The sequence below is a fragment of the Schistocerca cancellata genome, chromosome 1, assembly GCF_023864275.1.
Source record: "Schistocerca cancellata isolate TAMUIC-IGC-003103 chromosome 1, iqSchCanc2.1, whole genome shotgun sequence".
NCBI classification, from domain to species: domain Eukaryota; kingdom Metazoa; phylum Arthropoda; class Insecta; order Orthoptera; family Acrididae; genus Schistocerca; species Schistocerca cancellata.
The window spans coordinates 1246020901-1246027266 of record NC_064626.1 but is presented as its reverse complement, the minus strand read 5'-3'; the positions used below and the strand labels follow the sequence as shown (position 1 = coordinate 1246027266).

At 43.1% G+C, this 6366-nt stretch overlaps 1 pseudogene; it reads right to left on the bottom strand.

The window, feature by feature from the left end:
- Positions 1-5644: 5644 nt before the first annotated feature.
- Positions 5645-5763, bottom strand: LOC126100724 (5S ribosomal RNA; annotated as a pseudogene).
- Between the last annotated feature and the right edge of the window lie 603 nt (positions 5764-6366).

The window sequence follows — 6366 nt, the reverse complement described above, 5'->3', positions numbered from 1 at the left end:
TCTCTTTCAAATTCTAAAGGTGGCAGGGGTAAAATACAGGGACGAAAGGCTATTTACAATTTGTACAGAAACCAGATGGCAGTTATAAGAGTCGAGGGGCATGATAGAGAAGCAGTGGTTGGGAAGGGAGTAAGACAGGGTTGTAGCCTCTCCCCGATGCTATTCAATCTGTATATTGAGCAAGCAGTAAAGGAAACAAAAGAAAAATTCGGAGTAGGTATTAAAATCCATGGAGAAGAAATAAAAACGTTGAGGTTCGCCGATGACATTGTAATTCTGTCAGAGACAGCAAAGGACTTGGAAGAGCAGTTGAACGGAATGGAGAGTGTCTTAAAGGAGGGTATAAAATGAACATAAACAAAAGCAAAACGAGTATAATGGAATGTAGTCGAGTTAACTCGGGTGATGCTGAGGGAATTAGATTAGCAAGTGAGACACTTAAAGCAGTAAAGGAGTTTTGCTATTTGGGGAGTAAAATAACTGATGATGGTCGAAGCAGAGAGGATATAAAATGTAGACTGGCAATGGCAAGGAAAGCGTTTCTGAAGAAGAGAAATTTGTTAACATCGAGTATAGATTTAAGTGTCAGGAAGTCATTTCTGAAAGTATTTGTATGGAGTGTAGCCATGTATGGAAGTGAAACATGGACGGTAAATAGTTTGGACGAGAAGAGAATAGAAGCTTTCGAAATGTGGTGCTACAGAAGAATGCTGAAGGTTAGATGGGTAGATCACATAACTAATGAGGAAGTATTGAATAGGATTGGGGAGAAGAGAAGTTTGTGGCACAACTTGACCAGAAGAAGGGATCGGTTGGTAGGACATGTTCTGAGGCATCAAGGGATCACCAATTTAGTATTGGAGGGCAGCGTGGAGGGTAAAAATTGTAGGGGGAGACCAAGAGAGGAATACACTAAGCAGATTCAGAAAGATGTAGGTTGCAGTAGATACTGGGAGATGAAGAAGCTTGCACAGGATAGAGTAGCATGGAGAGCTGCATCAAACCAGTCTCAGGACTGAAGACCACAACAACAACAACAACAAGTCTAGGGGACTGATGACCTCAGATGTTAAGTCCCATAGTGCTCAGAGACATTTTTTTTTTTTAGAGCGAATAAAATCAGTGAGCGAAAGGCTAGTTACAATTTGTACAGAAACCAGATGGCAGTTACAAGAGTCGAGGGACATGAAAGGGAAGCAGTGGTTGGGAAGGGAGTGAGATAGGGTTATAGACTATCCCCGATGCTATTCAATCTGTATATTGAGCAAGCAGTAAAGGAAACAAAAGAAAAGTTCGGAGTAGGTATTAAAATCCATGGAGAAGAAATAAAAACTTTGAGGTACGACGATGAGATTGTAGTTCTGTCAGAGACAGCAAAGGACTTGGAAGAGCAGTTGAACGGAATGGAGAGTGTCTTAAAGGAGGGTATAAGATGAACATAAACAAAAGCAAAACGAGTATAATGGAATGTAGTCGAGTTAACTCGGGTGATGCTGAGGGAATTAGATTAGCAAGTGAGACACTTAAAGCATTAAAGGAGTTTTGCTATTTGGGGAGTAAAATAACTGATGATGGTCGAAGCAGAGAGGATATAAAATGTAGACTGGCAATGGCAAGGAAAGCGTTTCTGAAGAAGAGAAATTTGTTAACATCGAGTATTGATTTAATTGTCACGAAGTCTTTCCTGAAAGTATTTGTATGGAGTGTAGCCATGTATGGAAGTGAAACATGGACGATAAATAGTTTAGACAAGAAGAGAATAGAAGCTTTCGAAATGTGGTGCTACAGAAGAATGCTGAAGATTAGATGGGTAGATCACATAACTAATGAGGAGGTATGGAAAAGAATTGGGGAGGAGTTTCTGGCACAACTTGACTAGAAGAAGGGATCGGTTGGTAGGACATGTTCTGAGGCATCAAGGGATCACCAATTTAGTACTGGAGGGCAGCGTGGAGGGTAAAAATCGTAGAGGGAGACCAAGAGATGAATACACTAAGCAGATTCAGAAGGATGTAGGCTGCAGTAGGTACTTGGAGATGAAGAAGCTTGCACAGGATAGGGTAGCATGGAGAGCTGCATCAAACCAGTCTCAAGACTTAAGACCACAACAACAACAACAACAAAATCAGTGTAGAAAAAAACGGTAATTAGCATTTTTAGATTGTGTCTTCATACATCGTTCCTGCTGGAAATATCAGTAATGATACGACTGAATTTTTCGTGCCACTACAAGTGGACAAGAGTTTCGTCCCCACAGTAGGGACCTCGTCGGGAGCGCCGTCCACGCACTGTGCGACATGCCTCCAGCAGTGTTAAAAGTCGCCGTAAACAAACCAGGCGGGCCGACACGCCAGCCCAGAATAGGTACCGCACCGCATTGTACGCACAGTTTAGGCGGACAGGCCTGAAGGTACGCTTTTAGCCTAGACCGTAAAAAAGTTCTTACCAACCCGCCTCCCGCAGCGTCGCCGTGTGTGTGAGGACCTCCCCAGAATACATTCCTGTGGGAATTCGTCACTTGATTCCAAATAAAACGCATCTTTAAATAGGCAACATACATGGAAGGTGCCACTAATCCGTTCACTACAGCTACCGATTCTCACTTTATGCTTGAGACAGTCTGATCTCCTCGTCTCATAACATTATTTTCTACTTATATTTTATCATCGAATGCCCACAGCTTCAGCGATTATCAGTCCCCAAAGCCAAACGAACTGAAGGTTGTAATGCCACTTCCTCGGACCAAAATATGAAAGAAGAAAAAAAAAAGCAGCCAGTACCCCAAAAATTTCCCCAAAACAAGTTCCAAATACCATGAAAAGTGAACAAGTAACCAAAGTTCCATTTAACACAATTATTTGGATAATAACCAGTAATTGAAAAAAGAACCTTATATTTAGTAATTTATCAACTCGCAAAAGAAAGACAGAATCTCAGTAAACTCAAACTCAAAATTATAGTAAATCGCAAAAACATTATAATTAAAATTAGCAAAGTAGAACCAACGATCTCAAAGAATACTTCGTGTGAGTAGTCTTTGAGAATCGTGAGTAATGGCTAAGGAAAATTTGATCCATTGTCACTACGTTTCGAGAGTTAGTCGAAGCTGGTGAGACTTGTTTGAATACTCGTATATGTAGGCACGGCTAGGTTGTATTTGGGGAATGATAATTGCGATCTACTATGTCGCAGTGAAACGAAGCACTGACTTCAACTATACATCGTTTAGAATTCAGATAGAGGACTGAAGTGAACTTTTTAATTAGATAACTCCAACTCAACTCTAGTTAGGCATTGAACAGTGATAGACAGTTGACTTCATTCGTAATTGCAAATGGACCCTGGAACTTGGCAATAGTTTTAAAGCAGATAATTTATTAATTCCGCCCCTCCCCCCACCAACTGGGAAGGCTTCTTCCTCACGGCCTTGTTAGGAAGTGATTTTTATTGTGAAATAAACCACCCTTTCGTGCCGATTTACGCATTTGTGAATCCAAATTACAAAATTGTTTAGAGTCATAACTGAGATCTTTTGCGTCTTGCGATAATATTTGACTGAAGCGCTCGGCGCATATATAGAAACTCTTTGACGTTAGGAAGCAATCGCAATGTTACGACTTATTAGAGATTTGAAATTACAAGCAAACTGTGAGGAGGTTTGTGTCGGTGGAACTAAATTGAACTTATTAATATTTTTATAGCAACTGTTAAACCATCGAATATAAACGAGTTAATTACGACGAGTAGCGTAATATTGGTCACAAATCGTGAAGTAAATATCATGCACACGTCGAGAGTTCAGTTCAGCACTGTTTTTTGTAACGTCGTCTTTACCTAATAACGGTATCATCGCTCTACCGACTATCGCCGAGTTTTAGACAGGGCCGATCAATACTAATCTATGAACTACCAACTAGAAAAACTGGTGACGTTACAAGTTGCAACAGAAAGTCGTGTAGGAAGCATGCGGCTATAAAGCATAAGTGAACACTACTGCACAAATACTGGATAGGTCACTCAGTGAAATGACAGATTTTGAAGAAATGATCTTATTATAACGCGCTTCGGATTTACCCTCTATAAGGCTGTCTGAAAATAAACGATGCATTGAGATGAGCGAAAGTAAATGAAACTCCGTCCGAAGAGGCCCCGACCGGACGCCGTGTCATCTTCAGCCGATGTACGAGGTGCATTCAAGTTCTAAGGCCTCCGATTTTTTTTTTCTCCGGACTGGAAAGAGATAGAAACATGCGCATTGTCTTAAAATGAGGCCGCGTTCATTATCAATACGTCCCAGAGATAGCAGCACCGTACGGCAGATGGAATTTTACCGCCAGCGGCGGGAATGAGAACTGTTTTAAATACTTAAAATGGCGACGTTTTCCTTACTTGAACAGCGTGCAATCATTCGTTTTCTGAATTTGCGTGGTGTGAAACCAATTGAAATTCATCGACAGCTGAAGGAGACATGTGGTGATGGAGTTATGGATGTGTCGAAAGTGCGTTCGTGGGTGCGATAATTTAATGAGGGCAGAACATCGTGTGACACAAACCGAAACAACCTCGGGCTCGCACAAGCCGGTCTGACGACACGATCGAGAAAGTGGAGAGAATTGTTTTGGGGGATCGCCGAATGACTGTTGAACAGATCGCCTCCAGAGTTGGCATTTCTGTGGGTTCTGTGCACACAATCCTGCACGACGACCTGAAAATGCGAAAAGTGTCATCCAGGTGGGTGCCACGAATGCTGACGGACGACCACACGGCTGCCCGTGTGACATGTTGCCAAGCAATGTTGACGCGCAACCACAGCATGAATGGGACTTTCTTTTCGTCGGTTGTGACAATGGATGAGGCGTGGATGCCATTTTTCAATCCAGAAACAAAGCGCCAGTCAGCTCAATGGAAGCACACAGATTCACCGCCACCAAAAAAATTTCGGGTAACCGCCAGTGCTGAAAAAATGATGGTGTCCATGTTCTGGGACAGCGAGGGCGTAATCCTTACCCATTGTGTTCCAAAGGGCACTACGGTAACAGGTGCATCCAACGAAAATGTTTTGAAGAACAAATTCCTTCCTGCACTGCAACAAAAACGTCCGGGAAGGGCTGCGCGTGTGCTGTTTCACCAAGACAACGCACCCGCACATCGAGCTAACGTTACGCAACAGTTTCTTCGTGATAACAACTTTGAAGTGATTCCCCATGCTCCCTACTCACCTGACCTGGCCCCTGGTGACTATTGGCTTTTTCCAACAATGAAAGACACTCCCCGTGGCCGCACATTCACCAGCCGTGCTGCTATTGCGTCAGCGATTTTCCAGTGGTCAAAACAGACTCCTAAAGAAGCCTTCGCCGCTGCCATGGAATCATGGCGTCAGCGTTGTGAAAAATGTGTACGTCTGCAGGGCGATTACTTCGAGAAGTAACGCCAGTTTCATCGATTTCGGGTGAGTAGTTAATTAGAAAAAAAAATCGGAGGCCTTAGAACTTGAATGCACCTCGTACGACACTGGATGCGGACACGGCGTGGCATGTGTCAGCACACCACTCTCCCAGCCGTTGCCACTTTTCGTGACCTGAGCCGAGACTCCTCAATCAAGTAGCTCCTTAATTGGCCTCACAGAAGCTGATTGCAGCCCGCTTGCCAACAGCGCTCGGAAGACTCGGGCGGTCACCCATCCAAGTGCTAGCCAAGCCCGACAGCGCTTAACTTCGGTTATCTGACGCGAACCGGTGTTACTACAGCGGCAAGGCCTTTGGCATACATTGATATCAAGTAAAACATTTTAACAATAGTGACATGCAGTATGAATAAGAAACAGTCATTGGTTAAAGAAAATGGGCTCATATCAAATACGTCACGTTGTTGAGATTGAAACCCCTCCTTAGAAAAATTTATGAATTACTGTGCTGGTAAACCCCTTACGTTATTTGATTTTCAAACAACTGAGCAAAACTGAACGTACTCAAACATTTCTCTCTTTACTTATTCTGATCATAACTAAACTGACACACAATATTTTTAGCGCAACGCAATCTGACTTTCAATAATGCCTACAAAAGAACGGCCGTGACTAACAATAACCTATACATTTCATGAATCACTTACCTCACAGCCGGCCGCGGTGGTCTAGCGGTTCTGGCGCTGCAGTCCGGAACCGCGGGACTGCTACGGTCGCAGGTTCGAATCCTGCCTCGGGCATGGGTGTGTGTGATGTCCTTAGGTTAGTTAGGTTTAAATCGTTCTAAGTTCTAGGGGACTTATGACCTAAGATGTTGAGTCCCATAGTGCTCAGAGCCATTTGAAGCATTTGAACTTACCTCACAAAAATCTTCGTTACTCGAACTACCGCAATACAGCGAA